Raw genomic sequence first — 8,979 nt, 5'->3', positions numbered from 1 at the left:
GGACCTTCATTTGGACTCGAATCGGTAAAAGCTGTAGGTTTCCAGCTTCCGATGCATTTTGGTTAGATGTGGGCCCACGTGTCACTGTAAAAGAAATTTTATACTTTGGTTATTTGCTTTATAGTATATATGAATATAATTATCTTTTACGCTATAAGAATTATGTACCGATAGTTTTATGAAAATTTTTTTACAAGAAAATAGTTTATTTTATTGAATATTTTTATTATATTCAAATGGTCAAATTTTCACTTCAAATGAATGTTTTAGATACTTAATTTTTTTTAAATCATTAAATATATATTTTCGGCTTACCAACTACATTTTTAGCAAGTTTCGAAGTTTTCGACAAAGATGACCAAAATGCCCCTGTGATCCAAAAAAAAATATGTTATGTTATGATTTGGAAATGATTTGTAATCCTTCGTATTTTGATTATTTGATAACTATTGCTCATCGGGGAAGTGCGAAAGTTGATACGAGAGCCTTGCGAGGTTTCGATCGACATTCGAGGTGAAGAATGTTTGTAGAGGCTTCGCGGCGGTTGTCACGGGCTCGATGGGGAGTTTCGGGTCGTGACATGCCCCTCCTCTCATTTATTCTCATTTATTGAAGAAGATCCTCAACTTGTCCAAAGCTAAAGACCATTAATGAAGAAGGGTGTGAAAACCATGCAATTATTTCAAAGAAAGTCTTCCTTGTTCTTCCTTTGGTTTTGTCTACTAGAGAGGTTCAAAGACAAAAAAAAAGTATGGTTTTCTAATTTGCTAATTTTCTTTGCTTTGCTTGAGAGAGGCTTCAAAGACAAATTACAACTATTGGAGTCCATGATCAAAATTGGACAAGCAAACAATTCAATGCTTAAGGAGAGATCAATGTTCAATAAGTTTATAGCATTCTAATATGTGAGAACGTGATATTGAAAATGATAAAAGCTCATGAATATTGGTTTTTTGATCTCTGAAGTTATTCAAAAAATTTATTTGGATTTTGGTCTTTAAGATGATCAGTGAGATTTGGGTTTAAACCCTAAATTAGATGATTTCATTTGTTTAAATACAAACTTTGTTCTATTATATTAGGAAAGAAAGTAATTAGGTTTTTTTTTGTTTGAAATCCTAAAACCAATAAATTAAGGAAAAAAGTAATTATTTTTTTTATTTTATTAATCATTGAGCTAATATTTTTGGACATTTAGATGGACAAAAATTTAAACACATAATTCCTAATTAGGAACATTTAAGAACACATCATCTGTCATGTGATAGTGATATCATCAAAATGATATGTCAACTTACCACGTAGTCAATGATATGATATAAAAGTGCCAATTATACTATTAACTAATAAAAATTAGTCAACAGTGAGTAAAAGGGACTTATTTGACTCAAAATAGAAGTTTAGGGATTTAACTGAACACAATAAAAGGATATGGATTTAATTTACTTTTTTAGTATAATTTAATAGCCTATTTGGGTGTTTAGCCTTTTATTTATACACTACCTATCAATTTTGTGAGTTTTTTTATTTTTATCTTTTTAGTCATTATAATTTTTTAAGAATTTTTTCTAATATTTAAGTTTTTTTATGGATATAAATTATAGACATTAATATTAAATAGTCTTATAAACAAATGTCTAATGAAGTGTTTGGCCTAACTTTTTTTTTAGCTTAAAAGCTATTATAAAGCTCTTATGAAAAATAATAGTTTTTAAAATTAAGCTAAAACTGTTTGGTAATTGTTTGGCTAAATAAATTATATAAGCTCTAATTTTGGTTAAAACTATCATAAATAATATTTATGCCATCTTCAATCACTTAATAAACTAAAGTTGAACAAGTTTGTTTTGAGTTTATATATGATTTCAGATGTTAAAATTAAAGAAATCTAAAAAGAAACGAAACAACTCTCAAATTAGTATAGTAGTAATAAATTAGATTTTTTGTGAAAAAGAAAAAAACCTTTAAATAGTACTTGAATGCAATTTTGAATTTTGAGTTTTCTTTTCTCTGAATCCTAAATTTTGTTATTCTGTTGCTGGGTCTTTTGTTTTTTTTTTAGTTATCTTTGTAGAGAGAGGTAAAGAAGAGGGAGATTGTGATTTTAAGTTGAAAAATGGTAATTTGCAAAAAATCGAAGAGGAAAGGGAGAATGATTGAAAGAGAAGGGTATTTATTAAAAAGTTGGCGTATTTTAAAAGAAGAGAAGATAAAGTTTTCTCTGGATCTTTTCTTTAAACTTTTTTTTATTTTTTTCTTTAAAAAAAACTGTTTTTTTAAGAGTTTCTCAAAATTTCTATTTGGCTTGGCTTTTGCTTTTAAAAGGTAGATAAATTGAAAAAAGCTAAATCAAACAAACACTAATTTAATAAGTACACTATGTAATAGTATAATATTTACTAGTTTACCTTTCCATAATAGCAATCATGATATTTAAACAATTGATATAATATTATTATTTTAATTTTAACATTTGATAATTTTTGCCATTTTGGTATTAAGGAAGAAAGAAGATGTCTTAACTTGAAAAATAACTTAATAAATCTCATTGGTCAAGAAATTTGCATAATATTAATTAAAGTTTGCAACAATAAGAAATCAACAATCTTGATATTTAAAATTTAGTAATAAAATATTGATTTGCATTAACATTTGACCATTTGAATACTAACCGAAAAATAAAGAATTAAGATATCTATTAGCTTGACTTGAAATGACTTAATAATTATAAATGTTTAACTCATCGATTATTGGTCTTATTACTAACCTTATTGTTTATTATATGTAAATTATAAAGAATCATACTATTTAAAAACTAAAACTAATTGATATAATTAGTGTGGTGCTCGTGCACTATGCTTGAGATGCACTAATTTTTTTTTAAATTTAGTTTAGGATACTTTGAGAAACAGATATGCAATGGTAATTTCATCAACATATAAAATTATTGGCGAACATTTTAGATATTACAAAATATTTTCTTACAAAAGATATAAGCATTGTATTTGTAGCCATTTTTGTGGCATTGGTGGTGTTGTTGCCTTCATAAAAAAAATGAGAAAGTTTCCTATTGTGTAATTGCCAATAAGTTTTTTTGTGGAGTTTGTTATATACAAAAGCTGAATGAAAAGCTTGCACTTGAGTGGTGAATATTTAACAACGTCTGTGCTAGGTTGCTACCTTCATACAAAAGAGAGAAACCATTTTGATTTGCAATTGTTGAAATAACAAAAGGTGAATAAAAGGCTTGTAGCAGGCTTAGGGATATTTTACACTGGTTTCTTAGATGTTGACTTGTATTGCATGAACAACATTTTCTGTTCATATTTCATTGGATTATAAATGCTAACTTGTCAAAAGTTAATAGGAATATACAACAACTTTAGAATGTCAAATTCTTAGAGATTATGAAAAAAACATACAAGTGCATAATAGGAATATTTTATTCAAAATACAATTTTAATAATAATTGTATATAGGAAAACAATAGTATAACTTAACCGGTTTATAAAATTGCAGTTAAATATGCATGTCTAGTACCAATCTTCAGCAACTACATGGTTATGCTTTTGTCTATAGGTTTAAATTTTAAAACTAAGAAACAATAAATGCATTTTGTGACTCAAGTGATTTGTGAAATTGCAATTGAACAATTGTAGTCTATAGGTGAAAGTAAGTAATAAAACTAATCTGTGAAAGTAAGCATGACACAACAGTATAAAACGTATATTGTATTTTGCAAAAAAAATAGAACAACATTTTACTTTAGTATTTCATTGGATTGTAAATGATAACTTGTCAAAAGTTAATAGTAATATACAAAGACTTTAAAATGTGAAATTCTTGGAGATTGTGAAAAAAATACATGTGCATAATAGGAATATTATATTCAAAATGCAATTGTAATAACAATTGTATGTAGGAAAACAATAGTATCACTTAACTGGTTTGCGAAATTGTAGTTAAATATGCATGGACAGTACCAATATTTAGCAACTACATGGTTACGCTTTTGTCTGCAGGTTCAAATTTTAAAACTAAAAAACAATAAATGCATTTGGCTACTTAAGTGATTTGTGAAGTTGCAATTGAACAATTGTAGTCTACAAGTGAAAGTAAGCAATAAAACTAATACGTGAAAGTAAGCATGACACAACAATATGAAACGTATATTGTGTGTTGCAAAAAAATAGAACAACAATACCAACAAACAAAGAGTAAAATCTGTAGAAAGCAAGAAAGTGATAACAAAGTTAAACAAAAGGCGTCAAACATGTATGAATTAATAGAATAAAGTAAATATTAAATCAAAATCAAAATCTGAGTAGTAGCAAATCTATAAACCATAAATGAAAAATATAAACGTCAAAGTGGAAAGGAAGACAAATTTAATGAAAATGCTATGCAGGTGTTGGAAGGATATTGATAAATAAATTTATTAGTAGTTAAAGATAATAAATAAATAAGAGTTGGATATCATTTAATCATGACACAAAATCTTCAGTATAGTCAAATTGATTTACTATAAGTTTGTTAGATTCCAAAAAAATATTATAGTAAAGAAGAAACAGTATATATACAGGTATGTTAGTGTAGTAAGCTTAATGCAATAAATACAAAGAGGGAGGTGAATTGGTATTTTAAAAAATTTCTTTACAAGCTCAATGAACAATAACCCCTTTTTAAAAACAAATTTTCTTCTTGTGTCGAACACAAAGCAAGTGATTTTTCTTTAAAGCAAATATCAACAATAAATCATAATGCACAAAAGTAAATTAAGACACAAGAATTTTTATAGAGGTTCAGCTTTTTTAAATGCCTATGTCCCCTCCCTTGGCTTACCAAAGAGTTTAGAATCCACTAAAGGAAATGTGCTTTTTAACAGATTAATCATTAAAACCTTACAAATGCTTTTTAATGGGATCAAACGATAACCTTTACAATAGTTTTTTCATGGAATCAAATGAAACTTACAAATGCCCTTTAACGGGGAGCAAGCACCACCCACAAATGCCTTTTAAAGAGAGTAAGCATAACCCACAAAGTGACTTTTACCAGACTTAACCACAAACATGTACATTAACTTTCAAGGTTAAGTTAGATCATTTACAAATGTGTGTACAAATGAGTAATAGCAAAAATTTGCCTCACAAAAGCTGGGTACTGAAAGTTTAAGCTTTTTGTGTACAAAGACAAGAAATGCTCTCACAAATATCAACTCAAGGATTTGCAAGTTGATGAATGCTTGAAGGAAGGCTAAAATGATGTCTAAAGAGGTATAAGAATTTTGAATTTTCTCTCTAGGGTTTTCCATGTGTTTCTTTGTATTATTTTACATCAAAATGAGTCAAAGGCAGCCTTTTATACTTGCAAGGAGATTTGGAACTATTAGACACAAGTTTGAAATAAATCTAGCCATTGTTGAGTCCCTAGGATCGATTATAAAACTTTTAGGATCGACTATATTCTTTGAAAATCTCAAATTATGGCTTTTATAGTCGAATATCAGCTTCATCTACTCGATCATCTTAACGAGAGCATGCATTTTTGAATTTTAGGCATTGATAGTCGACTACCTCTCTTTGAGGATCGACTACAGCCTTTATAGGATCAACTAGGGCTGTGCATTTTTAGGTTTTCTCATCAGTTCTGCCATAGGATCAACTAGGGCCACTTCTAAGATCGACTAGAACTTCTCATCCATTCTGTCCTTAGATCATTTGGCCTTGTTCTAAGCTTTGTTTCCTCAAGATTTCTTATCATTTTGGCACTTAACTTCAACTGTATCTCCTTTATGATAAGATATCAAGCTAAGACATCTTTGCTCTATGTTTTCTCAAGCTAAATACTCATGTTTGAAAGCTTTGTGATGTTTTCTAAGTATGAATGGGTTTTCAAATTTGTACGACTTTAGGAGGATGAAAAGCATGATTTTGACAATTTCAAATGTTGCCATTAAAACTAAGATATCATGCAATTTTGTTAAATCAAAGCATAAGATATTTCAATGCTAACAATTTGTTTTCAAGATCAAGTGCTTATCATTTCTACCAAAAGCTATAGCTGATGGTAGAGGCATAACTTAATCCCCTTAACACTAATATTGTAAAACCCAAAGCTAAATGGCCAATGGGCATTAAGGGTTGCGCCATTATAGCATCGCGGGTTGGCTAGTTATGGTTAATTGTTCTCGGTCACCTATACAACCTAGGTTGATTCAAAGGGTGATTGCTGGTCCCATACCCAACAATCTCCACCTAGCAATAACCTTGAGAGTCGAACCCACGACCTTGCTCTAATACCACACCCCCAATTTTTCGATGTAATTATGAAGAATATATTTGAATTTAATGCATTTGAGGACTTTGATGATAGATTAATATGACTTAGTATGTGGACTCATGCCTAGTGACACTTAGGCAAAATTTGTGAAAATATGTGATAAATCTTACAACTTGAGGTTTTGATTTGAATTTAATGTGATAATTGGAGATATATGTATATGGATTTGAGTTATATGATTCATTTGAGGTGTGATATTAACAGGGGATGAATTTGGGCTGTTAAGTTGGATTTTTGGAAAGTTAAAAAAGTTAAAAACTGCCTACAAAGGAAAATGTATCGATATATCCCCAAATATATCAATTCATTCTTGGCAGGATGAACAATATAAGACATGTTGAAGAAATTGTATCAATATATTCCTTAATGTATCGATATATTCTTGGTGAGATGAACATCTATCAATACATTGTCCAAATGTATCGATAGATTTGAAACAAAGAGCACCCAAAAGGCACTTAGGGGAAGAAGTATCGATAGATTCCCCTCATGAATCGATACATTTAAGGTAGTGAGCATTCTGCCTGAAATCTATGCAAATGTGTCGATTCATTTCTAAATGCATTAATACATTACTGAAGGAAGGAAAAAATAAAAGGGTCTCAGGCCATTTTTCCTATTTAAAAATAAAACCTAAACCCCTTCTCTCTCTTCCACCCTAAAACCCTAAGGCCCTAAATGGATTTTTTGAGCAACTTGGAGCTAATATAAGCTTGGGAAAACGTTATTGAGGTAAGAGTACACGTTTTTACTGTTTAGTTTCAAATTTAATTAGTTAAATACTTAGAAATCTAATTTTCTAGCTTTGGTGAATCTCCCTCGATCTTGTTAGAATTTGGAGTTTAGAATCAACGTCATCAATCAATAAATTTAGCCATATATCGATAGATTAGGGGGTCTAGAAGCTATCTATCAATAGATGTCCATAATCCATCGATAGATGTTCATTAGAACCCTTTTCTGGGTTTAATCTATTAATAAATTTTAACTAGAATGCACTATGGGTGTCCTTAATATGTCCCAAGCTTACTTACATTTAATACCATTTAGGTAAATGTCTTTATTTTTATTTTTTTCCTTTTTACTCTCAATTTACTTAAGATATTTACTCTCAATAAAAATATAAAAAAATCAAATTCCAAAAGAATCAAAATCTAAATTTTGGTTCCAAGAACAAAATAAAAAAGGTTAAACTAAAATTAAATTTGTGACTCTCATTCACTATAGCAAATGTACTTTAAAAATTATGAAAAAATAATTTTTGGTTATCTCAATATCAAGGGAATAATTACTGCCTTTTTTATTTTCAATAGATTATTTTATAAAAATCATATATTTTGACCCCTTACAAACTTAGAAAAATTTCTACTTCAACAATAATAGCCAACCAAGGTGCTAGCCATAAAGGATAAAAGAATACGTGAAAGGGATTATAACCAATAAAAGAAATCAAGTGTGATAAATGTCCAAGCTAATCTAGGGATTTATACAATTACCCTCTTAAAAAATTTAGGGGTTTCATAATACACTATATATAGTAAGTGCATTACTGTATTTGATGGCAAAAATACAGCAATCATTGAAGTTTTAGAGAAATAATTGACATCTTTGATTTTATTATGTTTTTTTTTTTTTGCAATGTGATTGAATACATGTGGGGAAAAGAGTTGAAATTACCCAATTTTTGTTTTCTTGGTTGGCGATTGTTCTGTAAGGCTGGTGGTAGGTTCTTTTTGAGGTGTTGTTTCAAGGAAAAGCTCCTTCACAACTTGGTTGTTGGTTAGAGATGGTGGAAGGTGATGTTGAGATTGTTCAAGCGCAATTTGTAAAGGAACAAATTCAGATGGGCTTGCATCACTTGCATTAAGAGACTGTTCATTTCGGTTCTCACCACAGTCATACAGCTTGAAATTTGCGATTCCTATTTTGGCCGTGTTTGAGGTAAGACCTATTGTTAATATCTTTGTTTGATTAATTAATGTTCTGGCATCATTTGATGGATGGTTTTTACCGTTGCAAGTTTGGTTATTGTTGCCTCTATGAGTTTTTCTACTGTTCGTCCGAATGCTATGACATCCATTTGTTCTGAATCGTCTTTTAGCTCCAACTATAAAAAGCATTTAGAAAAAATGAAAAATATAGAGTTCATTTAATTTTTGTCGAAGTTAGGAAAGCAAGTTCCAAGACATAAAAGTTTATAACAGATTCAAAGTAGACAGAAAACTATATATAAAACTAAAACTGTACCTATATTTTTCATGATCAATATTTTCTTTTATCAATACAATCTTTTCCAAATTAAGCTTAACCCCAACTGAAATACGAAATTTATAAGTGAAAGGGTCATTTGGCATCAGATAGTAGTTTGTGTGTTTACTTTCTTAGAAGGCCTAAAGCATTCACAAAATTGAGTTGGTACATAAAGTGTTTCAACTATCACTACAATAAGGTGAACAATTTGAAGACAAAGCACAACATTCAAATTTATAGAAACATGATTTATTTTGATTATGAAAGATAAAACTAAAGCTATGTAACGGCTGACCAAATAGTGATAGTCGACCTGGTTCAAAGAATGGTTCTTATGAAAGTCACAATGCAAAATAATTATGGAAAAAAATTATTCATCAAGTACAG

This window comes from Theobroma cacao, chromosome 4 (genome assembly GCF_000208745.1).
Source record: "Theobroma cacao cultivar B97-61/B2 chromosome 4, Criollo_cocoa_genome_V2, whole genome shotgun sequence".
Taxonomy (NCBI): Eukaryota; Viridiplantae; Streptophyta; class Magnoliopsida; order Malvales; family Malvaceae; genus Theobroma; species Theobroma cacao.
This window is presented reverse-complemented; position numbering follows the sequence as displayed.